Source organism: Macrobrachium nipponense, chromosome 40, assembly GCF_015104395.2.
Source record: "Macrobrachium nipponense isolate FS-2020 chromosome 40, ASM1510439v2, whole genome shotgun sequence".
Taxonomy (NCBI): domain Eukaryota; kingdom Metazoa; phylum Arthropoda; class Malacostraca; order Decapoda; family Palaemonidae; genus Macrobrachium; species Macrobrachium nipponense.
The window spans coordinates 22,713,809-22,740,504 of record NC_061101.1 but is presented as its reverse complement, the minus strand read 5'-3'; the positions used below and the strand labels follow the sequence as shown (position 1 = coordinate 22,740,504).

The 26,696-nt window shown below is 35.1% G+C and overlaps 1 long non-coding RNA gene across 4 annotated transcripts in view; it reads right to left on the bottom strand.

Annotated features, from left to right (window-relative positions):
• Positions 1-14,170: 14,170 nt before the first annotated feature.
• Positions 14,171-26,696, bottom strand: part of LOC135211988 (uncharacterized) — a 168,530-nt gene continuing 156,004 nt past the window's right edge. For all 4 annotated transcript variants that reach the window (XR_010313797.1, XR_010313799.1, XR_010313798.1 and 1 more), the window contains 3 exons: positions 24,832-24,978; positions 24,105-24,206; positions 14,171-21,261 (listed from right to left, as the gene is read on the bottom strand). This is a non-coding gene — a long non-coding RNA (uncharacterized LOC135211988). The remainder of the gene's footprint in view (positions 21,262-24,104; positions 24,207-24,831; positions 24,979-26,696) is intronic.

Here is a 26,696-nt window from a genome sequence, read left to right as displayed (position 1 = left end):
TGGTCCAACTTACATAAAACAATTTAAAGCTGAAATCGATTCAGACCGTTCTGTTCATCCCTGGTCACCTTCTGTTGGGATGGATAGAAGATCTAGTATAGTTTTAACACTCCTGCGTAATAGGGTCAATACATTTTTAACACAGGTATTCTTTTGTTTAAACTAGTGGAAAGCAGAGAGGTCAGGTTCCTCAATGACTCCAATTGTAATGTTTTGGCATTTACAGTGAGGCATTTATTTATTTGTTGACTGGTTCCCATCTTTATTTGTTAATCATAGACGTCGGTTTGGTTTATTCAACCAACAAACCTTTGTCAGATATTTTGAAGGAGAAGGGTGCCCCTCCCACAGAGGAAGATTTTTAAAATTTCTTAAGGAAATGCCCATTTGTTTTTATGAGTATTGTAATTGAGTATTTTTAATTTGAATTTGAATTTTGAATTTAATTATTAAGTGTATCTTCCTATTAGTAAATATATCCCGTTTGATACTATATTCGGCTGAATGGGCCTTTGGCTCCGGAGCGCGTGGCAAATGCCACAAATTTTATAAATTCAATTCAATTCAATTTCAATGTTAAGGGTATCGAACTTTTCAAACGTCAACCAAGGAGGAATTAAACTATAAAAACGATTTGGAGTCGAAGCCCACTGGACTTTTATGCTAACAGCGATGGAGACCTAACCTTTTTAATTATCAACAAATAATGAAAAACTCAACAAAATGCCACCCCACTCGGAATTTAATTTAATGTGTCAAAAGAACAAGAACCTAAAATGGTGGTTATGGTAGTATCTGCTCTCCCACCGAAAGAAAACTAAAGGGTATTAAAAACAGGAAAATTTAGAGAAAAAATGATTTTGTGAAACCCCACTTTCCAATAAACTGCTTTCAAAAGCATGGTTCTACACATAGGAATCACAAAGGTGTAATAGCATTTTTAGGACTCAGGGTATTCAGTAAGCTGCCTCAACTTGTGACGAAAACCAGGATTGAGGTTTGTTTTGTTTGTTTGTATGGGTGCATGGAAACCAGTGGTTTATTCAGCAAACGGGACCAACGGCTTTACGTGGACTTCCGAACCACGTCGAAAGTGAACTTCTTCATCCAGAAATGCACGGTCCTCTCAACTCCATCCTGGAATGTCCGAGAATCAGAACCCGCGACCACCGAGGTTTGAGAAGCAAACACCAAACCAACCAACGCCATTGAGGTCGTGAAACCAGAATGAGGGCTAAAGAGGCGGGATTGCAATAACCGAACAGGAAGGAAGGAATGAAACTTGACTACTGGGGTGTGCCATCAAATCCCTGGATTATCAATGGCGAGTCTTGTTGAAGTATTTTAAGAGTACGAAATTCTGTTTTAAGAGGAAAAGCCTTTGTGGAGGACTGTTCAGATAGGGTGTAATAATACTTTCAAAATTCCACATTCTTTATCCTATGAATATAAATACAAAAGTAATACAAAAGAGTCGATTAGTACCAATTAGAATAACTTGAGTAAACCATGGGTGTGGTAGTACTAAAAGATTCAAGAATTTGCATGGCGTTGCATTTACCTGTTGTAGTACAAATAATCATGTTCACGTGAAATTTCTCAAATGGCACTTGGTAAAACAAAAAACTTTAGAAGGAAATTTGACTGTAGGTGGTGGGGTTTATTCCCAATAGCACGAAATAAACAGTTGACACTACGTGAACATTCCCAGGGCCGGCTGTCCCCCTTTAAATTTCTGGTAAATTGCCGTTTCATTATCAAACATTATAGCCCACTGCCTATATTTTGTTGCCGATTAGGCTGTGGCTTCAAATAGCCTATTTCCAAAATAACTATCCATATACGATGCTTTGGGTAAGATTTTATCGACGAAAGAAAGTAATTGGTTCCTCGAATTCGAGAGTTCCATTTCCCATTCATGAAATTTTGTAAAGGTCTTCCCAGGCTGTGGTACAAGTCGGTTATTTCGTAAGAGAATTGCAATTTTTTTCCTTCCGAACGGGGGGCCTGAGTTCCTTTGGAATACCTGGCCATCATTAATTTTGAATAATAACATATGAAAAAAAAAAATTTTGCTGTAAAAAGAACAACATTTAATTTAATTCTAAGCGGTTTTATGTTCGATCTCGTACAAGATTCAAACAGTTTGATCTTGAATGAGATGGCAGATAATGGACTAGATTGATTCTCTTGATGCAAAGAACCTGCAATAAGAAAAAAAATATGATAAAGCTAGTTCTAGTTTAAAGGTGCAACGGGCAGGTCTGGGTACTTGTTAAGAGAAGCTGTAGGAACCTTTTAGAGAATTCCAGGATGTAAAAAATCCATTAGAACTTCAATGTAAAGTCTAGAATAGGACCACTAACCCTTTTGCAAGTAGGACTAAGAGAAAGGATGTTTGAAAGGCAAAATGACCACCCTTGCAGGTATTTTGTACGGCTTAAAGAAACCATCTGCTTGAGCTATACGCATTTTAAAAATTTTTAGCATCTATGAAAAATGATAGTGAAGCTTCATAAATGAGTGTACAGCGTGAATGATGGTATCTTTTGAAAGTTTTAAAACTTTTCTTACAACTAATGTATTGGGACGACTTGACCCAACAGCTTTAGGTACGAATTGAAACCTACAAGGATGGTATCAGTATCGATTAAATGTTTTTATTTAGGCTGATTTAAGGCTGACAACTTAGAGGACTAGTCACAATGAGGAAATGAAAGTAGAGGCGGTTTATGCGTCGTATACTGGAGTGGACTCTGCCCAGTTTTTCACCTGGATCTATGATTTGTAAAGGTAAGACCATGGTAAAATTATTGTTTTACCGACTGCCTTTGGCTGACTAAAAGCTGAAATGTGGTGCAATATATAACAACTTTGTTTTCGCCGATGTGCTGCAAGTCTTATCATGTGCTCTAGGAAACATTTTTGGTGAAAACTTCGTCTAATCTGGTACTCGGTATCATGAACTAAGTGGATCTAAAACGAAAATTTTGCGCAAAATAAAATGTTGAAGGCAGCGCTAATAAACTAAGTGCAAAAGTGAAGTAACATTTGCACAGGGGACAAGTTTCTAACTAAAGAATCCCTGAAGTCTGGTCGAGTTTTGTAGAGGTGAGTGTGGCATCTTGACATTATGCATATGATTGTCGTAGTTTTCTTAGGTGTTTGATTCGTGTTCAGATGCGATAAAATTAGAGATTGTCACTTTTATATGAGTATGAGTGTTCCTATTGTGGTGTATTGAAATCTTAATAACGGCCGAAAGTGCCCTAGTGGTTGATAGCCCAAAATTAATAAATCATCATATATCAGCCAAATTTGACAGTTTGCCAGAAGAATTCAATGTACTGACTTTTTTTATATATAAAACAAAAGCTCTGACAGTGTAAAACCGTATTCATATGGTCCACTGAATTTCTCAAATGGTTGAATGTGAAAGATGAAAGGTTCAAAATACCAGCGGTTCCAGGTCGTAGGTAAGAGATATGTTTATGCCGCTCGAAAAAGTTAAGTTAAAAGCTATTCTGAAGGGAAAATTGGTATGTCTTGCAAGATTTCTATAAATAAATCGGAAAAAAAGTCTTTTGATAGCGGTAAATGAAAACTGATTTTTCTGTTTTTAGTTTCGCCAGTATTAAGGTTTCCGTTACATTCAGGAAATTAGTAAGCACTAATTACCAAGGATTTGTTGGAGCTTCGTCAGAGTAATTAGTTCCGTGTGTGTTAGTTCATCACGATGTCACTTACCATTTACCTGCATTTTTAGTATATTAAAAGACTGGATATGTATCATTACTGAGCTACCCTTAATTTAAGTTTGGGGCATTTGTATCGAATCAAGAAACAGGATCACATTGTTGTTTTTTACACGGATTTAATTAAGTTATTTTTACACGGATTTAAGAGCATTATATCTGGACTACCTTTTGTCCATTGCATTTATGGTTAAAAAAAAATTCGTGACTACATTCTTAACTAGAACACTCTTTGGCCTGTCCAAATTGATGTCCAGTGAATTTTTACTGAACCAGGGAGTTAGAACTAGGACAACAGCCTTCATTGTTTTCTACTGAAGTATATCAGGAATACAGCGCAGTTTTGCTGGTCGATATCAAGGGCATGTTTTACTCATTTATGAGGCAGAAATACTTGATTACTGGTGATACAGACGGGAGTTTTATTGAGATATGCAGCGGAACTACGTACATTAGCACTGACTTGTCTTTGATATATATTCCCCTGAAATTCGAGTCGCATTTTAACTTGTTATGATAGGAGTTTTTCAGCCTGATTACCACTTTTTCCTACTTGGGTATTGCTGCTGTAAAATACGCAAAGAAAAAACATTTAAGATCTGATTGTTAAGATTGTTGGTAATATATATATATATATATATATATATATATATATATATATATATATATATATATATATATATATATGTATATACATATATATATATATATATATATATATATATATATATATATATACATATATAGTATATATACATATATATATATATACATATATATCTTCTTCTTCCCAGCTTGTTCCCATTTTTATATGGGGTCGCCGTTTCGGATGAGCCGTTTCCATCTATTTCTATCTTGTGCTTCTGCCTCATCAATTCCCTTCTCCATTTAAGTCTCCTCTCACACAGTCCTTCCATCTCTTTCTTGGTCTCCCTCTTTTTCTTCTTCCTTGGCACCTCCACCCCCATAGTATGTCTCCCAGCGTGGTCCTCATCTCTCCTCAACAGGTGTCCATACCATCTCAGCCTCCCCTCCTGCACTTTCTTTGATACTTCCACCACCTTAGTTGACCCCCTTATGTAGTCATTTGTTATCCTATCCACTCTTGTCACCCCAGACATCCACCTAAGCATTCTCATTTCTGCCACAATCCATCTTCTTCTGCTCCTGCTTTTCTCATGCTTGCTGTTTCTGTACCATACAGCATTGCTGTTCTTACCACCGTCTTGTGAAATTTTCCTTTTAACCTAAGCGGCACTCTTTTGTCACAAAGAACTCCCGAGGCCGCTCTCACAGTTGTTCCAGCCTGCCTGTACCGATGTTTTAAACTTCTTCTTCCATACTTCCTCCAGCGTTAACAAAAGATCCCAAATACTTAAACTTATCAACTCTCCTTATTTGCTCTCCACCAAGCTGAATACTTTCTCTATCATCCCCCTCAGTGGTGGTACATAATATTCTGTCTTAGATCTACTTATTCTCATTCCTCTGTCCTCCAGTACTTGTCTCCATCTTTCCAATTTCACTTCCAGATCTTCCCTGCTCTCCTGCGCACAGAAACAAATATCATCTGCATACAATATGTCCATGGTACTGTCTCCCTACTTCCTCTATTATAACATCCATCACTATGTTAAAGATAAATGGGCTCAGAGCCGACCCCTGTGTAATCCTACTCTCACCTCAAAACCTTCTGTCTCCCCAACACTGCTCCTCACTCTGGTAAAATACATTCCGGTACATCTCTTGTATCATCGCACATACTTCTCTGGCACCATCTTCTCCCTCAGGCTCCTCCATACCCTCTTGTCTCGGGACTCGGTCATAAGCCTTTTCAAGGTCAATGAATACCATATGTAGGTCCCTTTGTCTTTCCCGAATTTCTCCATTATTTGCCTCAGACAAAATATACCATCTGTTGTTCCCCTTCCCTTCATAAATCCCATCTCTCTTTACCTATTTTTGTACTTCTTCTCTCAGTCTAGCATCTATCATCCTTTCCAGTATCTTCAAAGTGTGGGACATCAATTTAATGCCCCTATAATTACCACACTCTTGGACATCGCCTTTCCCTTTAAAAATTGGGATCAATTATACTTCCACGCCACTCATTTGGTATTTTTCCTGTTCAAGGATCTTTATCATAAGATCGTACAGTATATCACAGTATATATGTATATATATATATATGTATATATACTATATATGTATGTATATATGTATATATATTGTATATATATATATATATATATATATATATATATATATATATATATATATATATATATATATATATATATATATATATATATATATATATATATATATACTATATACATATATGATATATATATATAGATATATATATATATAATATATATATAGATATGTATATATACTATATAGATATATATATATATATATATATATATATATATATATATATATCATATATATATCTATATATTATATATATATATATATATATATATATTATATATATATATATATATACTATATATATATATATATATATATATATATATATATATATATATATATAGACTATATATATATATATATATATATATATATATATATATATATATATATATACTATATTATATATATATATATATATATATATATATATATATACTATATATATATATATATATATATATATATATATATATATATATATATATATATATATATATATATATATATATATATATATATATATATATATTATATATATATATATATATATATATATATATTATATATATATATATATATATATATATATTATATATATATATATATATATATATGTACCGCAGGACAATATATTTAGCCAAGGCCACTTTGTTAGATGTTCTCTGTGTTTTTAGCCTTGTACCTCGAAAATGTGTTGAAATAACACGAAAGTACTCGGTACTACTCCTTTTATTTTTCCTGTTGCCTTGGCTAATATACACTAAAGATCACTGCCCGCGGTAGCTACACGGCTTAAATGCTGACTGTCGGCTAAATTCCATCTCAAATCAGCAATAGAGTTGGTTGCCCGATACATAATTATAACCTTTCCCCCAAAATATGCCTAACCTATCTAAATCTAGCCTCTTCGGAGGCGTAACTTATAGGCTTGAATGTACCTTATTTAACCGCTAGCCACCGAAAATCTCTGACCAGGAAAAATCTCTAACGAGGTCAAATGACACTCGTTTAAAACAAATGAAAACAAAACATCTAACTGGTAACGTAGCCTACCTTTTTCTGTTGAATGCTATCTCTGGAGTTGGCTGAAAATCAGTTTCAAGCTAGGCTAATATAAACTTTATTGTTAGAAAAATATACTTTTTTGGTTTATTTCCCTCATAACATGAAAATAGATTAAAATTAATTAAACATGACTCAAAAGGAAAACGTTAAACTATCATATTCCTCTCAAAAAATCATATCTAAGTAGTACCCCCCCCTTTTCCCCACCCCCCTTTTCCCGTAGTGTTCAAAACATTCATAGTTCATTAATAGTCAAAATTAGTCTAGAGAAAAACCCATACGGTGACTTCGAATCCATCTGAAATAAAGAGACCATAATTATGACACCATAAAACATTAAAGTTCGTCAATAAAGAATGTGTGCCGCACCTCACTTCCCTTTCTCTAGAACTCAAGTAATTGTCACTTCAAATGTTAACTTTTTCAAAGTTTCTCGTTCTACGATACCTTGTCCGACGGACCTGCAACACCTCTTCTGTGGTGTGTTCCACACACTATCAATCAACTTCAGTGAGTCCCCCTTTGCAACTTTTGTCCCAGATTATATGTCATTTTCTGTTAGTTACGAACACACACACAAATTGGCACACGAGGCATGCACGCTACATACGTGAAACTTGTGATCTTCGAAGTGCGTCATTGACCCCAATTATGCGCCGGTAAGCTTTCCTGTTTGTTTTTTCATTTCAGCATCTTCGAGGAATTTGGCGTTTTGCATCTGTCTCTAACCGGCAAGAGCTAAGGTTATCAACCCGACTATTTAATATTATGGACTGTTGCTGGTGCCTTTAAGATATATATATATATATATATATATATATATATATATATATATATATGATATATATATATATATGTATGTATGTATGTATGTATGTATGTATACCAAGCCTTCAGAAACTTTGGGGAAATACCGGAAATAATTTGAATCTTAATCAATACTGAGTGATTGCATTTGATTTCAGATAGGATTCATAACTTTTACGTAAATCTTGGTATTGTGGAATTTTTGGTATTCCGTAAGACCAGTTCGATTTCTCTGCCATTCTTTGGTGATTTGGGTCAGTTCTGTTGTACTGCATATAATTGTTTGGTCTTTTATCAGTATCCCGAGAAGTTTAGTGACGACAGCAGTAAATGGCTCTTTTTCTGAAAATAATTGGACCAAGTAAGGGATGATTTAAGACAAATTGGAAAGAAATGGGACATTGCTGGTGCTTAAAAATCTAGCCAAGTTACATGAAAATATTAAGATGGTCTAGCAAATGTTACAGCCAGGTCCAAATAGCAATAGTGATAATAGTGGTAAAGTTTTAGATACGAATTTTTTTTTTCACTTTATTATGCAATTTTAAACTTAAGCCATGAAGCCTCCCACTTTTTTTCAGTGAAGTTTGTATTGCCATCCATTTTGAATCAACATTGATCGTAACTGTAACCATTTGAAGGTTCATATCGGCAGGATATCCTTAATAAAAGATATAGACGTTCATGGTGGTCTAAACAGACCCTATCCCATCCGTGCCACTTTTAGTAAAAGGGGCACATCCAGGATGCTTGGTGCCCTTTTATAATGAATTGTTCTTTCATCTTAATAACCTATAAAGCAAAAAAAATAAAAATGAATAAATAAATAAATAAAGATCTATGCGTGACGAGTCATTAACTTTTTCCTCGTCTTTTCAGAAAAGAACTCAACAAGGCCGCTCTATAATTGTCAATGACGGTCATTCTATGAAATAGAGAAGGAAATTCAAAGATTGTCGAGGAATGGTCCACTACCATCCACAGGCCACGATAGGACGCATTGGAAACTGTACCATCGCACATAAATGAGCCCCTCTAAGCAGTGTTAATATCAGCAACAGAGTAGCTTAGTACATGTCGGGATTCATAATTTTTTCCTGTTTTATCATTTTGATATCATCTATTAGAGATTTAAGGATGTTTCAAGCTCCATAATATTAAACGTGAATTTATTACTAGTGAAATATCAGCTATTGGGTAGTCATGGCTACATTTTGAATATATTAAATCGAGAAGTCACGTATATTTAAGGATAGATTTTTCATCAAATTAGTTTTGATTTGCTGTATCCAGTAGATCATTGTTCAATACAGCTTACCTGGGTACGAACTACGGAGGTCACGTGGAATTGATAGTAGGCCATGCATATTATTTTCATTCTTCCTGAAGTTCAAAAATCATCTTGGGCAAAAAAAATTCATCAGTTAGAAGGAATAGGTTTTACTCGTTTAGTTAGGAAAAGTTATGTGAAGTCAAACTTGTGAGTTTTGAACCCTTATAGAATAGGTCATATTCTCGGCCGAAGTTTTAAATTTTCTGTTATTCTTCTTGAAAAATTAATCTTAAGAGATATTCTTGAACAGGCTTCCTTCGTGGTAAGGACAGAGTTAAGCTTACCGTGTATTTCTTTTAGACTTCCTCCATAATTTGCAGCTTTGTTGATTTATATCAGAGTTTCCTTTAGAATTGATTTAGTTGAATAGTTCTGTGGTCTTGCGTGACTTGAATATTATGTAGGTATTTGTACTTATACTTTTAAAATCTAATTTACTGAAAGGTTTTGTTCAATACAGGGGAGACATCATAGCCTATCGTAGCCTGAAGCATTTACACCTTTCCACAGTTAAGAGGAGACATATTTCAGAATTTAGTTTATTAGTTTCATCTCGAATATGATGACAAATGGAGAACTCTTCATTATTTCCATGCGACTAAGCTATATATATTATGTGAATTTTGTACAAGGCGTGTCATGAAAATCATGCATCTTAGCATTAAATGTAGACCATCTAAAAGTTAATACTGCAAATATTGGAGAGTAGCTTATCAAAAATATTACTGTCATGGCATCTCTGTATATTTCAAGACACCGAGGCTGGCATGGGATGGTATCAAACGAACTTGTTACTTTGAGGACAGTCTGGTATTGTTGAGTGTAGATGGATTTAGTAATTAAACTCAAATTCACAGCATTATTTTATAGGGGATGTGGAACTATTAACAATACTATATAATTAAATGATTCAGTCATATTGAATGCACTATTTGAGGATTATTGGGATTTTCATGAAAATTATAATCAACGTAAAGTATGACTCACAATGAAGCCATGAAAAAAGCAGCCATTTAAAGTATGACTCATAATGAAGCCATGGAAGGAAGTAGCCATGTAAAGTATGACTCTCAATGAAGCCATGTAAAAAAGTAGCCATGTAAAGTACAGATCTTTCAATCAGCAAGGAACTTTCGGATACTTGTCAAAAGTGAAATCTTGTCAGAAGAGTTCTGTCTCGGCTTAGGAACTAAATCAGTTCAGACAATGTATTTATTATATGCAAAGGTATGTCTTAGATGTCTGTGGCTTTGTTAATGTCAACTCTTTGAAAATTTACGTTTATTATTTCTGAGTGTATAGGTTTCTGAGATTTTAGAGTTCCCAATGCAACCGTGTTTTGACATGTAGAGGTTTTTAGGTTATTATTATTTTGTTGACATGTTTCATACAATTCCCATTATTGTTTAAGCTATTTGATAAGTGTTTCATGAAATTCCCATTGAATTTGAGTTATTTGATCAGTAAACTGTTTTTATTAAACACTTCACTTTAAGATATGAGTAATGGGAAAATTACTGTAATACCAGATTAGATCTATGTAATTGTAAAGGACTTCTGTACTTCGGCTTTTTGATCAGTTCTCATCAAGCTTTGTCCTTAAAGATAATTATTACCTTTGGTAATTCTCAGCATGACCAAAAATCAAGAGAATTATATCAGTATCTAGTGTCTCCTTGTTTGCGGTCTAGGCTATAGATAATCTTTGAATTTGGAGACAATAAGTAGCTATAAAGTTTTGCCCCAGTGGTCAAAGTTCGTATGAAACTCAAGTATGTCATTGGATGTAAAGATATTCGATTTTGTCAATATATTCCTGAGTAAATTCTCAAGTTTTTTTTCGTAGATTTTAAGTAGTTCTTGCTTCGTAATGTATAAGTTAGGAGTTTTATCTCATGTTAGTATTTGAGAATGGAGACTTAGTTTTTTTTAGTAGTGCATACAAGATGAGAACTAGAGCAGTGTCTGTAAAAAAAAATAAGCATTATTATTTAAAACTGAACAGTTCGAAACAAAGCTGTGTATTGTTGTTCATTATTAAGGAACGAAAGTACAGAAGTCTCACATTATAAATATTATTCATGTATGTATGTATGAAATAGAAACCTAAAAAGATTGTATTTGAATAGGAAATGGAAAAATTTAAAATAAAGATGGGGTCAGCATTGCAGTGCCCCGAAGGAGGGAATGCCCCCAGCAGGAGGTATACAGCCAGTCGGTTACCAACTTGAAGTCAACTCAAAGGGCTGTTTTCTAAGCTGACAGCTGAGGTGGGAATATGTCTTATGAATTTCCTTTGTTTTCCCAGATGCGCTCTAATTTCTAAGACGCAAATGAGGATGCTATCCATTGAAATATCAATGTTATGTGCAGGAGGTCCAAGAAAAGTGTGGTTAGGTTACTTCTAAGAGAACCCTTGGCATATTCACTCATATTGCTGTATTTGTACCTGAGCATATGCTTTTAGGCATGTAGTGTCTTGATATAATGCATTGAGACTGTAGATTTTTATTGCCAGAATTTTGTATTAAGTGGTGTGTAATGGCCAAACCTATAAGTAGTTTTTTTTTTTTTGATGATTTTTTTTGTAAGAATAACTTGTAAGAAATTCTTTCCTTGGGGCTGTATGTAAATTAACTTGTTAACATTTGTGGATAGGGATATTTGATCTATCTTCAAAGGTACTTGTATATGAAACTGACCCAGTTTTTTTATGGCCGACTAAAATTGCAAGAGTGTTTTGTATGCATGACTTCAAAATCTTAGCTTATTATCAAAGAAAAGTTCTTATTCTGGGGAAAGCTCTATTCTGAACTGTCACATTTTGTTAAGGATTTAATTATTAGATTCTGTTATTTCAAATACCATTTCCTGACCTAGTTTATGTAAATTTGGTGATGTACTATGGAAAATTCTAATTTCTAGAATATCATTTACCTGGATTAGAGAATTTTTCGTGTGCAGAATTTATTTTTGCTGACGTTAGATATTGTGTTACATGCTGGTTTTTTAATAGTAGTTTACATGGAGCATATCATTTATATCCTGCCAGATGTCAACACTTTTAAAGTAAGTTTATAAGAACATTTGTAAAGTTAAAAGTTATCCTTCTGGTCACGCATATAACAACTTTTAATTATATTTAGGGCACATGCAATCGTTTCAAAAGGTGGTACCAGCTTGGGGCTTAAACGCCTTCTCGTCTTAGGCTTGACATTTCATTCGTGTCACTGAAATAAAGAAAGGCCAAATACCACGATGGCCATTTGAAAAGTCTGTGAAAAAACTTGCAAAGTTCATAACATCGCCAGTTACTTAAAGCAGAAAGTATTCCCATGAAAAGCTCGGGAAAGATTTAGATGAATCAGACGCCTAAGAGAAGCTAGTTATCATTTCCTTGCAGAAACTGCAGCACACTTTAAGTAGCTTCAGGTGCTTGAGTTTTTCCTTTGAAGGTTTGTAGACCATGAAAGTGTTGTGTAGTATGTTTATTGAGCTTTGTGTTGGCGCTTAGAACTGGAGGTGTGCGTTCCTGCTGTGAGGCGCCTAAGTAAAGGCGGTATAATACTGTCTGGACCATTTAGTTGTTGAGAGAATATGCTGTTAAAGACTCCAGTTTTTGCTATGGGGACCTTCAGATGTTTAACTGGTGTAGCCTCTTTATTGCTCCAAAATTTGTCTAGGCAGGTCTTCCTTAGTCATGATACCTGTAAGAAGTTACTAGAATGTTAACTGATTTTACAGTTGATATACCTGATCTTGGGTAATTTGAGACACTGGTCATTGTGTGGATTAGAAATTTCCAGGGATTTATAATGATGTGCAAACTTATCTATCTAGATGTCAGTGGAATTGTGCAATACGTATGTTGATATAGGTAGTAATGTCATCAGGAAACGTCTGATATGTATTTTAGGATCGAATATAAGTCCCCTTTTTTTATGTTGGTTTGTGGCATAAGTAAGTCCTTGCTCGTAATGCCAATCGAAGTCTGGTGTTTTTAAAGCAATGCCGAAAAATAAGTTTAACTTGGTTAATGTTATGAGTTGTGCTTATTTTTTTCCAGTTTGTAAGATTAAATATTGGTGTACAGAATTATGATAGCGATTGTGAAAAGTACGTACATCATTTACGACTTTTTAAAAACTGATTTATGAAAATGGAGTAGATTACAGACAGAATTAGTAGTTTTGGATACTGGTGTTGAACATTTAGGTAGTGTTTGTGACAACCTGGAATTTTAGTGACACTGGAATTCAGGCTCCAGGCCTTTCTTGTGATAATCTGGAACTGTCTTTTTTAGTGTTCGATGATAGACTCAGGATTCATCGTCATTAGTATCATCTGAATACATAATGCAAATTGTCAAGCAAAGGATAAGTTTGCTGGCGTTTGATTTTTATTGGTAGTCTGTTAGTGACAATTAATTTCTTGTTCATTGAATTCTTATTAGTTTGCATTTTTTATGTGGAAAGTCTGTTTGACATTTTTGGGAGCTAAATATAGTACTAGTTCGTTATTAGGGGGAGGTGTGGCGCCAGAAACTCTTCATTGGGAGTTTGTTTGGGCAATGAAGTCTTATTTTGTGCGGTTTTTTTTCCTAGGCAATCTGTTGATTTTGTTTTCTCTACGAAGAATTATGTGTCCTTGTTTGGGAGAGTTTTTATTATGAGAATGCCCATTAGTTTGAGAGCTGCACCTAGGCTTCATGAGTCAATTGCTTAAAATGTCATTATATTTCGTGAATTTGACGCTCAGGAAGTTTTTGCCCCAAAAGTATGTTATTTCGAAAGTTTCTTTAACCTTCTTTGCCTGGAGAGGGCGTCTATTTGGGAGAGGTTTTGCCTATAATATGTATAACTTTGGAGGAGCCTGCTAGTTTTACTTAAGCATTTTTATTAGGGAGGTTTTTGACCGGCAAATGTGTTAACTGGATTTTTTTTTTTTTTTTTTTTTGCCCTGGATTTTTTTTTTTTTTTTTGAATGTTTAGGTGTTTTTTGTGTGAAAAAAATCTGTTGATGATTCAAAGGATGTTTTTGTTCCGATTGGAAATTATTAGGTAGTGATTTTTTGGCTTGAAGATATGTTGGTTTGCAAGTTTTTTACCAACTATGTATATCATTTTTTTGTCTTGATCAGGAAGTCTTTTCAGTGTTTTTTTTTTTTTTCTTTTTTTTGTTTGTGGGTGAAACTTTTTCACAGCGAATGGTGTTCATTTGTTTACAAAGTTTGTCCGTGTGGGGAGCCAGAGTTGATTTTGCCCAGAGAGTGGAAACTTTTTACCTGAATGGTTAGTTTATGCTCTCATCTCTTGAGATTACTTGTTCGTCAGTTTTCTGCTATTGAAGTCTTTTTCTTTTTATCTAGAGTGTGATTTCTGTATAAAAACTGTCTGTTCGATGGAGATCTTTGGCTACAAATTGTTTCAGTTGGGAGTTTTTTTTTTCTTTTAATCTTAGTCCCAGGAGGTGTCAGTTTTGGTGTTTTTTCGTTACTAGTAGTACTTACAAGAATAGAGGTTTAGTATTCTCTTAGAAATTTTGGGCATAAAGATGGATATTGCGTCAAGAATAAGACAAAAGGTCAAGATATAGTGCGTCCTAAAACTTGGCACAAAAAAAATCGTTAGTGAAATTGTGGTTTGGTATTAGCTCTCAAGTGCAGGTCTTCAGGTATAAGGTCAAAATTAGAAGAAGTAAACTTTTCATGAAGTTTTTCCTTACCAGTATACATTCTTTGGTTGTGACGTTTGCAAAAATAGCCCTATCGTAATGGTCCTTATGAAAAGGTATACGTCCATAATTGTATAGTTGTGTACCTACTGATGATTAATACAAAGTTGCAGTTTTTGGTACCTATATCTCTGTTCTGGTATGTGAAACAGTAATCTAAATATATTCATCTGCCATATCAAACAGTGATTTTCATTTTTAGGTAATTATAGCCACGTGGCCCTATTCTGATATGTATAACGAAAGGTTATTTTTATATCAATGATTTTGTGAGTTGGATAAAACGATTTTTCTGAATCCAGAGTCTTGTTCTGGTGATAAGTACAAAACTGCTTTTCATAGTCGTATATAAATCGAAAACTGAAAGATTTGAGCAGACATCTTCACTTCAAAATACCAAAAGGAAGGTTCCAATTATTAGCCGGACATTTCTCCCTAATTAACTGGCAATGGAGTGGATTTTTGTAAGTATCATAGAACCTACACTGGCCCGGTGGTCCACGTGTAGAGTGAAGGCGACGTTGCTGTCCTGTCTGGGGTTGGAAGAATGGGGCAGGAGGACCTAGCTTGCACGTCTCTGACCATTTACCTGACTCAATCACTTACATTGAATGGTGCCATTAGGCCTATAAGACGAATTGGTGGTTTGTTTGGGAGGGGGGGAGTACCTCAAGGCACACTTGTTCCACCTGAAGGGGTTTGGGTCACTTGTCTGCTTTTGTGGGGACTGTATGTGTCTTCATCTTGGTGTAATTAATTGCTTTTGTTATAGGAAAAGACTCGAGGATGACTTGTAATTTGAAATAAAATTAAGTTAGCTTCAGTTTGGTTTATTTGTGAAATTCCTGTTCAGAAAGACATCTGAGATTATAAATGAATATTACATACTTTGCGAATACGTCATGTAGACGAAAATATGATGATGTAAACTGAAAATAGCACCAAAGTATATGATTTAATTAATTGAATTTCAAGTTAACAAATTTAGCTCTATATAGCTTAAACTTCTGGCGCATGTAACGCTCGTCTAATTAAAATAATTTAAATTATAACTGTTTTCGTAATCTAAAATATAATTTAAGCGATGTAGCTCAAAACACGAGAGTGCAGCAAAAAGTAATTTTGACGAGGAATAGAAACTAATCAGCCAAAAGTGCTGTGAAAAATCTCATACCTAATTAATCAAAGTTAGTTACTGTCTGTAATTTCTGCAACACTGCCCATTTTACGAGTTCTGTCAAACTGAAATCTTTCAATGATTTCTCTGGTCAAAAATGACCCTCTAATACTGGAACTTGGTTTTTCACATTATAATTATCCACACTGCATAATCAGATTTATACTTTGAAAAAGTAGGCAGACAAAGGTATCTGAAAACCAGTGTCAGGTGGCTGTTAAGTTAGTTATATTTATCTCGGGGTCATGGGCGTAAGTTACTGTTCCTGTTCGGTTTTCTATGAAGGTTAACTAAGACTCGTTTTCTAAAAAAGAAGTTGTGACAAAAGTCTTTCGAAAGCTCAATGCAAACGGAAAGCAGAAAGTCGGAATGAGTGTTTACACCCCGTAGGTATCATTCTAGCTTGGACTAGGGATTTTTAGGGACATTCTGCTTAGAAACGAAATTCTGGCGGTACAAGTCTACGGGTTTTCAAGTCATGTTTCACTGGATACTTACGTCTCCACGCACTTGCTCAAGTATGAAACCACAGCATTAAGAGCGAACGTGAGCTAAGGCTTGTCTATGGTAACTTGACCTTCCCATCTTGAACCTCCTGTACTTAGTAGTTCTCTTTGACATTTAAAAGGGTCTGGATATCTTTCCTCGTTAGTGCCATGGACAAATGCATCTGGGAAAGCGCAAGGGAGGTAAATGAGGCTTTTCCCATCTTGGCCAGTACGTTGTCAGCTTAGAAAACTTGGCCTTGGGTTGGCTTCAGAGTTGGTAACCAACTGGCTGTATACCTTCGATCTGCTGGGGGCATTGCAATGCTGGCTCTAAAAGTTGAAAAAAAAATTTAACAGCTTATTTTTTTGAGTAAACCCCCCTTTGAAATAATTTTTTGGATTTAAATAAAATACTATCCAGTTACTTTGTACTTTTATTTCTTTCATATTCTACAGCTCTCTTATACAAGAATCCTTCCATCAAACCTATTACGTCACATTTCGGACAATAAATTTTGTGAATACTATTATTTGTTAAACTCATGATGTCATTCATTCAAGCCACCCTACAGGAACAGTTCATTGATTGCTTCATTGTATAGTACCTTTACAGCAGCCTTTCCTTTCTTTAATCAAATGGCCAATTTCTTCCCAGTAAGTTTCAAGAGGTATTTTTAGCCCATTTTTACATACTCGAAATCATATACTTAAGTAGGACCTTTTTTCACTTATATTCGTTAAATCTAAAGTACCCTCTCTCTCTCTCTCTCACTATGATAGTGTTTGATTAAACTTTATTCACTCCTATGGAGTAATTGTGTAATTTTTAAACTTTAAAAACGTACCATTTCTAGAAGTCATCTATGGCTTCAGCATGGCTTAATTTTACTCCGAATGAGAGAACTACTAAAACAGAAAGAAAAAACAGCATGGGATGCACAAGTATGACAGCATAAGGAGAGAAAGAGGTCCTGTGCGAGGCTACAAAAGCCCTGCGATTTATCATACTAAGTATGATAGATCAGATCCACAGAAGACAAAAGGGCAGCAACTTGGTCCTGTAAGTTGACAATCACTGAAGATATCTGCCTTCAGGGATTGGGTGGTCAAGTGGATTATTATTCATCAAACTCCCATGAGTCACATGAGTGAGGCATTCTTTTTGCAATATAGAACTGCAAAACAGTGCAACAATTTATTAAGTTTTAATACCACAGATGGTTAAGAAAATTATTCACTGTAGATAAAGGTGAAAAAGAGCTAGGGAATAAGAAGGGGAATTTACTTACAAGGAATGGGTTTGTGAATGAATAGTCACTTGTTATTTGCAAACCTATTATTCTAACCTAAGCAGAAGGGTACCGAGCTGCTGGAATGCCAACCAGTGGAAAGGACCCAGCAAAGACCAAAAAGGGAGCTTCTTGGATAGTGAGGTACAAAGGAAACTAAAAATTTCAAAGGCAAACAGGGTCACGAGCTAGATGGCACTTCTTCCAAAACAATCACAAAACTTCTGAGAAGTGTGACAGATTGAAAATTAGAAATAGTATGTCTTGCAAAATGGCAAGTTGCAAAAAAGATCAAGACAAAGCAGATTACTGACACTGAAACTTACTCCATTGTAATTACCGAGCCAAAGTAACTGAAGCTGAATGGAGCATCTCTAAGGGTAGTGCAACTCAGAGAATACCCAATGAAAAACACAAGTTGAAAATGAACCGAGAGGATTTTTTTTTTACTTTCTTAATTGATCAGAATGAGCAGCAATAAAAGCTGTAACGTGCTGAAATGCAGAATTTATACCAAAAATAAAAGAAAAAATAAAAAGACCAAAACTGAAATGATTCTCACTAAAAGAAAAGAGGTACGTATAAATCGGTCTATTAAAAAATGGGTTGAAAAAAGAAAGATATGTGGGAAATGTGTTCATATAGGTGAAATTGGAAGTTAGCCATGAAAATACCTGGTATCTGCAACATCTGGGATCATAAAGACCCATACCCAACTACTGACTTGTATTCCAGTTAAAACTGCAGAGCAGTCACCAATCCAGTGTTTTCCTTTGTCTTTCGTAAGTGGATTACTGTAGTCTAGAAAGTCACACAAATAAGGCTAAGTCAATAGACAAAAGTAAATACTAAACAAAGAACACACATTAAATGAAAGAAGTTTTAAGTGAAAGACTTTAAATTTTCTGCCCCTCAAAGAAATATCTTTAAATCTCACACAAAATACTTCTAAAAACAATAATTAATAAATTACCACTTATGAATACATACTTAGATTTGTTCCAGCTGAAGAAATAAAATGTCCTCAGGAGTCTAACAAAGTGAAACATATACATACGGTACTCTAGTTTTTCTTCATCTTCACAGCATAAACAAGAGTTGGGGCAGTAGTCATTGCATTTGATTGCAATCAAATAATGAAAAAATACTATACCAATGATATAAATTGTGCCTTTAGCTAATAATAAAAATATAAAAATATTCAAAGCAATGTAACATTACATGTAAATAACTATGAAAAATACTCTTACTGAAAAATTATTGTAAAAAGACTTTCATTGCAAAAATATATAAGACTCCTTTACACTTATACTATTGTCACTTAACGAGCCTAAAATTTCACACCATTGGACCCTTTCAGGAATTGCCTGAGGATAAGTGACCAAAATATTATAACCTTTTTTACTATATATGGACTGACCTAAATAGTGTTTTTAACAGCAAAATTCAAATGCTATCTAATAAATTGCAGTTCTTTTAAAAATGTATAACAAGGTAATTTAAAAATGCTGAGGGTTCTGAACAAATTTCACAACAGAAAGGGAAAAGTATCTCACACTTTCTACTCAACAATAATATGCTACTATTTAACATTCTTTTAAAAATTAGAGGAAGTTTCTTCACTGGGGAACTGAAGGACAACACACAACACATGAAGCATATTTATCTACCTTAGGAATGATAACGCTTAGCAACCCTTGTGAATGGAAAAACAAAAAAACAATGAACAGCAAAAAGAGACAGCTGAAAATTGAACAATGCCAAGCTGAAAAGTAAAATGCACTAAGTAGTACAGTTGGGGTCAAACGAACACCAAACAAATTCTTTAGTACAATGGGCCATGCAAGCTGCAATGTGACCGTGAACAAAGCGGTCATAGATCGGAATCATTTCCTGTTGACAGTAGGTACGTCTAGAACCAGCAAGACACTAAGAATCGATTACCTGGGCAATTTTATGCATACTCTGTCAAAGGTTCTGAGGGACAAAGAAACTTCAAATTCTGATAAATAATTGGCAGAGAGAATAGCAAGGCCTATGAGGAGAAGAGGAGGGAAGCCAAGAGGCAGGTGGCTAGAGAGGATGATGATGTGGCAGATATGGAGTCAAACAGAGAATATGTCTGTAATAACATAACTGCAAAGAAATGTAAATAAGCAAATCCTTCAATGTAAATATCACAGCAAAAGAATCAATCGTTAAGGAACTAAACAAGATATAGAGATAAATGCCTACTCAAAATGAGCAAAAATTACATGCAACAATAAGCCTGAAAGGCCATTACAAGCGGGATAGATTTCCCTGTGTATAACTGGCATAACTGATAACATTACAGAGAAGCAGATGGGACCAGAGGAATGAGAAAAACATATACGCGAAGGTTAACTCATTACTTCCTATTCTAACATTGTGTACTAAACACAGATGGTGGAAGAAAGGTTTAAAAATCTTACAAAAATTTACAACTACATAAGAAGAATCATGTGAGAAATAGAAGTCATTATATCTCAAGAAAGCATTCAAACGGAATTTGTGATGTATTGAAATATGAGTCTACTGGTCCCATTTCATGTAAAACTGTTAGTAGTGATGGAGATGTTGTACATAGACATTTTCATCAAATGTTTAAACAAGTAAAACCTCTTGTGAAATTGAAGGTAATGCTAATTTAAAGGATGCTAGTGAAGGTCTTGAATGATCTCAAACCTTACCTAACTCTGAATCCAATTTTCAACTGAATGAAAATAGTGGAACTAATGTGCAAGATTCTGAAAATATTAGTGAAGTAACTGACGAGTTAGCCCTGAGAACACACCTGTAGTGAGACATTCAAGTCGTATATGTAAACCTGTCCAACGCCTTGATTTTTTATTGCATAAATACAAATGCTTGTTTATGTTTGCCAGATAGATTACTGTATTATTTTATACTTTTGCTGAACTATTTGTAAGTTCTTTCTTAAGGCATGGAGGGGTGTAATGTACTGAAATGCTACTATTCCTGTTACTAAGAAACAATATTTTTATAATGATCTGCTGTGTACCATATATGTTTGTAAGCCAGAAGAGTAGAATAAATCTTATATGATGGACGCCTAATCAGTGTCATACTCATCAGTTATAGAAGCCAGACATCTAACTTCGACAATTTTACCTCCTTTTATATGCAATTCTTTTTCAAGACAAATAAAAATAGTATAGTGAGTCTTGTAGTGTGACTGAATCCAATCTCTTCAGGTACATGGTACCACTTGTGTGTGCATGTTTGTGGTCATACAAGCAGTGTCTTCAAAATGTAAAATCTTCAATCAAATGTGTCCATTTGAAATCTTGCATTAACTTGAAGGCTGCTGATCACTGGGATGAACAGTATAATTTGATATTCAAATAACCTGTAATGAAAAAATAAGTATAAATTCAACATTGTCATTTGAACACTTTTATAAAACAAAACTATGCTACTGTACTTGAAATACTCTTGCCTTAATAACTCATGATCTTACTATATCCTCTACTTAGTTTTTCATGTACCTTTAGATAACTTTTTATGCTAAATTTCTATCTGGATATAAAATAACCAAAGCCAGAATTATTCTTGAATTTGGTAAACAGTATACTCAAGACATTCTAACTGAGAAAAATAGGTCTGAAATCTCTCTATTCATAGAATACACAAACCACATCTTATGTTTATGCCTAATACCCAAAATGAAGTGGTTATTGTCTTCATTGGGAGAAAGAATTGTGTACAGTTGTTTTTCATACAAGAAATTATAGTCATCACTAAGTAAGGGGAACTGTGATAATTTTCTTATTCTCGGTGTGGTTTAAACTGGCTGGATGGTTTGTGGGCCCAGTGTTTCATGGTACTGTACTGTTGCATTTTCTTACATTTTCAACTATTTATTTATCTATTAAAAATGTTTTTCCTAAGAACTGATTACCTTCTGTTACTGCTTTCAAATTTACACCACATTCTTTGGAAGCTTGAATTTCAAGTCAAAGACCCATATGGGCTTGTTCCATGTGAATAGGAGTCTTAATAATAATAATAATATTAAAAAAAGAGAACATCCATGAATATGACAGCACTCTTCAAATAGTGACAAGGATATCCATAGACAATCTAGCACATTACATCTCAATTTGATACAAAAACTTGCCTTATCTTCTATTACAGATGATTTGTACAGTTTAGGGAGAATCTATGGGCAATAAAAATTCAGTTTCTCCATACAATTTTACAAAATTTCCTTTCTGTCAGCACTGATGGAGAAACCAGCAGCATCTAAGGAACACAGAAATGAAAAACAATGCTTAAAAGTGTCTATGCAACAGAGTTCAGTAATTATCATTATTCAGATGAAACCCATTCATATGGAACAAGCCCACCTGAGGGGCCAATGATTTGAAATTCAAGCTTCCAAAGAAAATATACAAAGAGGAGATCTCCCTTATAGAAAAGAAAAAGTAAATTAATATAAAAATATATCAAAATGCAAGAATAGTATATACTAGGATAGTAATGCACTGCCCCTCCACTTTAACTTTTGGTAGTGTCAAAGGCTGCTGCTAGTTCCCATACATTATTCTATTAAATAGGAAAAAGGGTAACCTAAATTCTGCACTACATCATTTAATTTTCTTGAAAGTAGCAGTTAGTTACCAAAGTCACTGGTCACTAACATTAGGTATATAGTAATGACTCGAGGTACAGTCACGGACAAAACTCCCTTTTCCCCCGGACTGGGTTACTCGTGAATATGGCAACATCGCACTCTTTTTCTAGTCAGCTGAGAACTGGGAAACTACCTTGGCGATAGTCAAAGTATTTACTTTGATTGAAGAAAGTAATATGGCTGTGACTCAGTTTGAATTGGAAAAACGAACAAGTTGAATCACAAGTCAGTCATTAGATTTTGTTGTCTTCACCAATACAGTTTAACTTTCTTGGGTTGTTTATGTTCAAACACAGGAGTTAAATTGTCTTGTAGTCACATACAATAGCAGATTTATTAAAGCAATGGTCAAAGATGTGCAACTAATAACAAATTAATGGAAGTGGTAAATAAAGTTCTAATTTCCGAGGTAATCGATAAGACATAAGTCACAGTAATAAGTCTCAGATATCCCGACCTTGGAAGATCTGTTAACTGCTAGATTCATCGAATCACCACTACCATGGACAAACAATTGGTTTCGATATGCCTGTCTGTCTGCCTAGAAATCTCCCCGACGTTAAATCCTGCACCACATAGACCAACAAACTGCACACGAGGGGCAACAGCATCATGTTGGTGTCTGTTTGCCTTAGCCACACAGATGTTAATGAGTGAAGCTTTAACATGAAATTTATCATCACTTTTCAAGCCAAAAATGTTACCTAATAATTTCTTATCATTACTAATAATGTTGTCTTATAGGAAATCATTATTAAAATAATGTAACATATTTAACTACCTAAACAAAACTTTCATAATCTGTAAACAATCTTAGCAACGAGGGAGTAAGATAGGACGTGGCAAGGACAAGTCAAGAAAAAATGAGGATGTGGGAAACAAAACAAACTTACTGCAGAAAATATAACACTAATGATAGTAACAATAAAAAATTACTCCATCCTATTAAATTTAATGCCCCGAATAGATGGAAAACGCATTTGGGGTAACAGATCAAAGAGAAGCAGCAGAGGACCTAACATAAATGGGGAAACAGGAAAGACAAGAACCCCTTCAACTTGTGTCGTCTAGTATTATCATCTATAGTTGTTTCGATAACCTAACAAGCTCTCTCCGTTTGCGATCAACTACTGCATTTCGTTCAACTACAATTCATATGGTTTTCCAATCATCACTTTTCCTTAACCAAAAACATATCATGAGGGTCAATAAAACTGGAATAATGGCTATTACATCTTACCTTATAGGATCTTACCAAACAAATATTAATAAAAACATAAAAGAGCAAACTAACAGAAAACCAATTACCTACATACATCTGACGAACTCCTCTGAAACCTATCAGTCCCCAGGTGGGGGTGGGAGAAGTAGATGGCTAGAAGGTAGATATTCCATGAAAAGGTGTCCTGGTGTTGGTTCTCTATCTCTCTCTCTCTTCTCTCTCTCTCTCTCGTCTCTCTCTCTCCTCCTCCCTCTCTCTCTCTTATTTTTTTTTATGTCGAACTACCGCTGGCATGAAAGTAAAAGCTATAGTATAATAGAGATAACGTACTCACTCTGAAACAGCGTTACATTCTGTCAATAAAACAAATCCATGTGTGTAGACTGTTGGACTCCATGCTCCCACAATCAATGTGCTGTCACAGGAATTACCACAGCTGAAATCAGAAAAGAGAAATCTTCAGTCATCTTGAAAAATAATGTGCAAACCATTATGTATTTTAGTCGTTTGTAATAAAAACAAAATACGGCAATACACAAACAGCTATATATGTATAATTTAATAAAATAGTTAGCCAGGATAACAGCATCAAAATTTGGGACTTACATGACTCATCAAAAGAATACATTCTGGAATGACCACTGGAAACAGGAGCAAGGAAAAAAAAAATAGTTCAACAGCCTTATTGGTGGGAAGACCCAAAGAGAACAAACAGTAACTAAAAGGTTTAAAGCAACATCTTTACAGTGTGCCATGCAGGGTACACTGTAAGTACGTAAACCCACTAACGTAAAATGGACCAAGTTAAACTGATGAAAATGTACCAGTCATTTATCAGTTATAAAGGCAATTATATTCCCCATCACTACAAACAAAAACAATACTAGCTTCACTAAACAATCTACCCACCAGCTGACCTGCAGACTAACATTATACCTACCATTTTCCAAACACTGGTATAGCGTAAACGACCAAGTGGCCACCTCTCTCAGAATGTGGTCACTTCTTGAAAAAGCACTTGAATTATGCCATTATGTCATAATTTAGGAGAAAACACTTACTTCAAGAGGAGTGTAGATGCCACGGTGTGCTGCCTGGATGGGCCACAACTCTTGACTGATGCTCATGGCAGCGAATTCCAAGTACTTTTACGGGAAGGTGGCTGCGTTTTGGGAAGGCGGCCACTATGTCGCCACTCGGTCCTTACACTAGCAATAACAAACATCTCCCCTTATAATTCAAAATGGCAAAATCATTTTTATGCACAGTCCTTTATATGGCATAATGTACTGCTTATCAAAATTCTACACACAGTACAGTATAAACCTTTGATTTAGATAAATTTCCTATTTAAATCCATGATAGTAATAACCTAGCAGCATATGTACATCTTTTATTCTTCATTATTGTAATATAGTACACACCTTGTGTAATAAGAATTAATTTCTTGATGTGGTTCAGATCCCATAATAAGCTGTCGGTCCCATTTTAAAGTAACCAATTGGGTCCTAGCCACATTAACAAATCTATGGTAAAATACCGAACGGCCACCTGGCGGCCATCTCTACCAAAGCGTAACCACCTTCCCAAAAAAATGGAAATCATGGCCTTAATTTGTAACTTGGGAGAAAGTAGAGGTCTAGAGGTGTTGATTCGACAGGCGCTGGCTCTTGATTAATGTCTATTCTGGGTTACAGGATGTGTTGAAGTACCAAGTACTCTTTTGGGAAGGTGGTTGCGCTCCGGCAGGGGTCGGCCATTCGGTATTTTACCCTAATCCGAGCCAGCCATAGGAAAGCTATTAATCAGCTCAGTGGTCTCGTAAAATTAAAATAAATGTACTTATCTTTTCGACCACATGCACAACTTGATCCAATCGTATTCTGGCACTGTCATATTCACTTATGAAGTCCCTGCATTACCTAGTATATAATTCTAAATTAACTCAAAAGGTTGATGCCTACATAGGATATCCCCAAGCCCTAAACACAACAAAATCAACTTTTTCCCCACCCTTAATCACCTTTTACCTGCATATGCTAAGCTATTACTTCAACTGGGCTATTTCACTACTATTAGCCTCATGAAATTTCTATTATGGAGTTCACAGTTCCCTTTTGTAGAAGAGTTAGCCGAAGTGCAAGGTATGTTGCCTAGGACACCAAAATACCTGTGGTTGAAGATGCGAGTTGCCGTAAAAGCCTTAATGGGCTAGAGTGCAGCTCAGGCAGCTAGCTATAATATCAAGTTAAATAAACCTTTGGGGTCAACATTTCCTTCGACCTTCGTCACCTCTTCAGGTACCCATTACCTTATTACAAAATTTTCTCAGTTTTGTCCATTTTCAAATGCAAGGACTAGGTATCCATTGTCATTCTGGTATAAATTTTGAAAGAATTCACAGAGAAAATAACAAAAGGTATTCGAAACCAAACAGGCAGCCTCCAAGGTTCAATAAATGAGTTCATAGCTAGGTAGGTACTGCCATGAAGTTACCTAGGTAGTAGGGGCGATAGCCTAAGTTACCTAGCTATAGCTACTACCTACATAAACGGTTTAGGTACCTTAATTACTGATAACTTGACACCTTTATTTCTGAATAACCCGGAAATCTAATACTTAATCTGAAGCTACCGTTTCCAATGACGATCAGTTTCCATGACCTTCAAAATCCTTCTGGGTCGTAACCTATTAAGCTGCTGTACTCCTACCCAGGCCTCCGAGCGCCTCAGTGGCGTGGTTGGTTTGGTGTTTGCTTCCCACTCGGTGGTCGCGGGTTCGATTCCCGGCCATTCCATTGAGGAGTGAGAGATGTGTATTTCTGGTAATAGAAATTCACTCTCGACGTGGTTCGGAAGTCACGTAAAGCCGTTGGTCCCGTTGCTGAATAACCACTGGTTCCATGCAACGTAAAAACACCATGCAA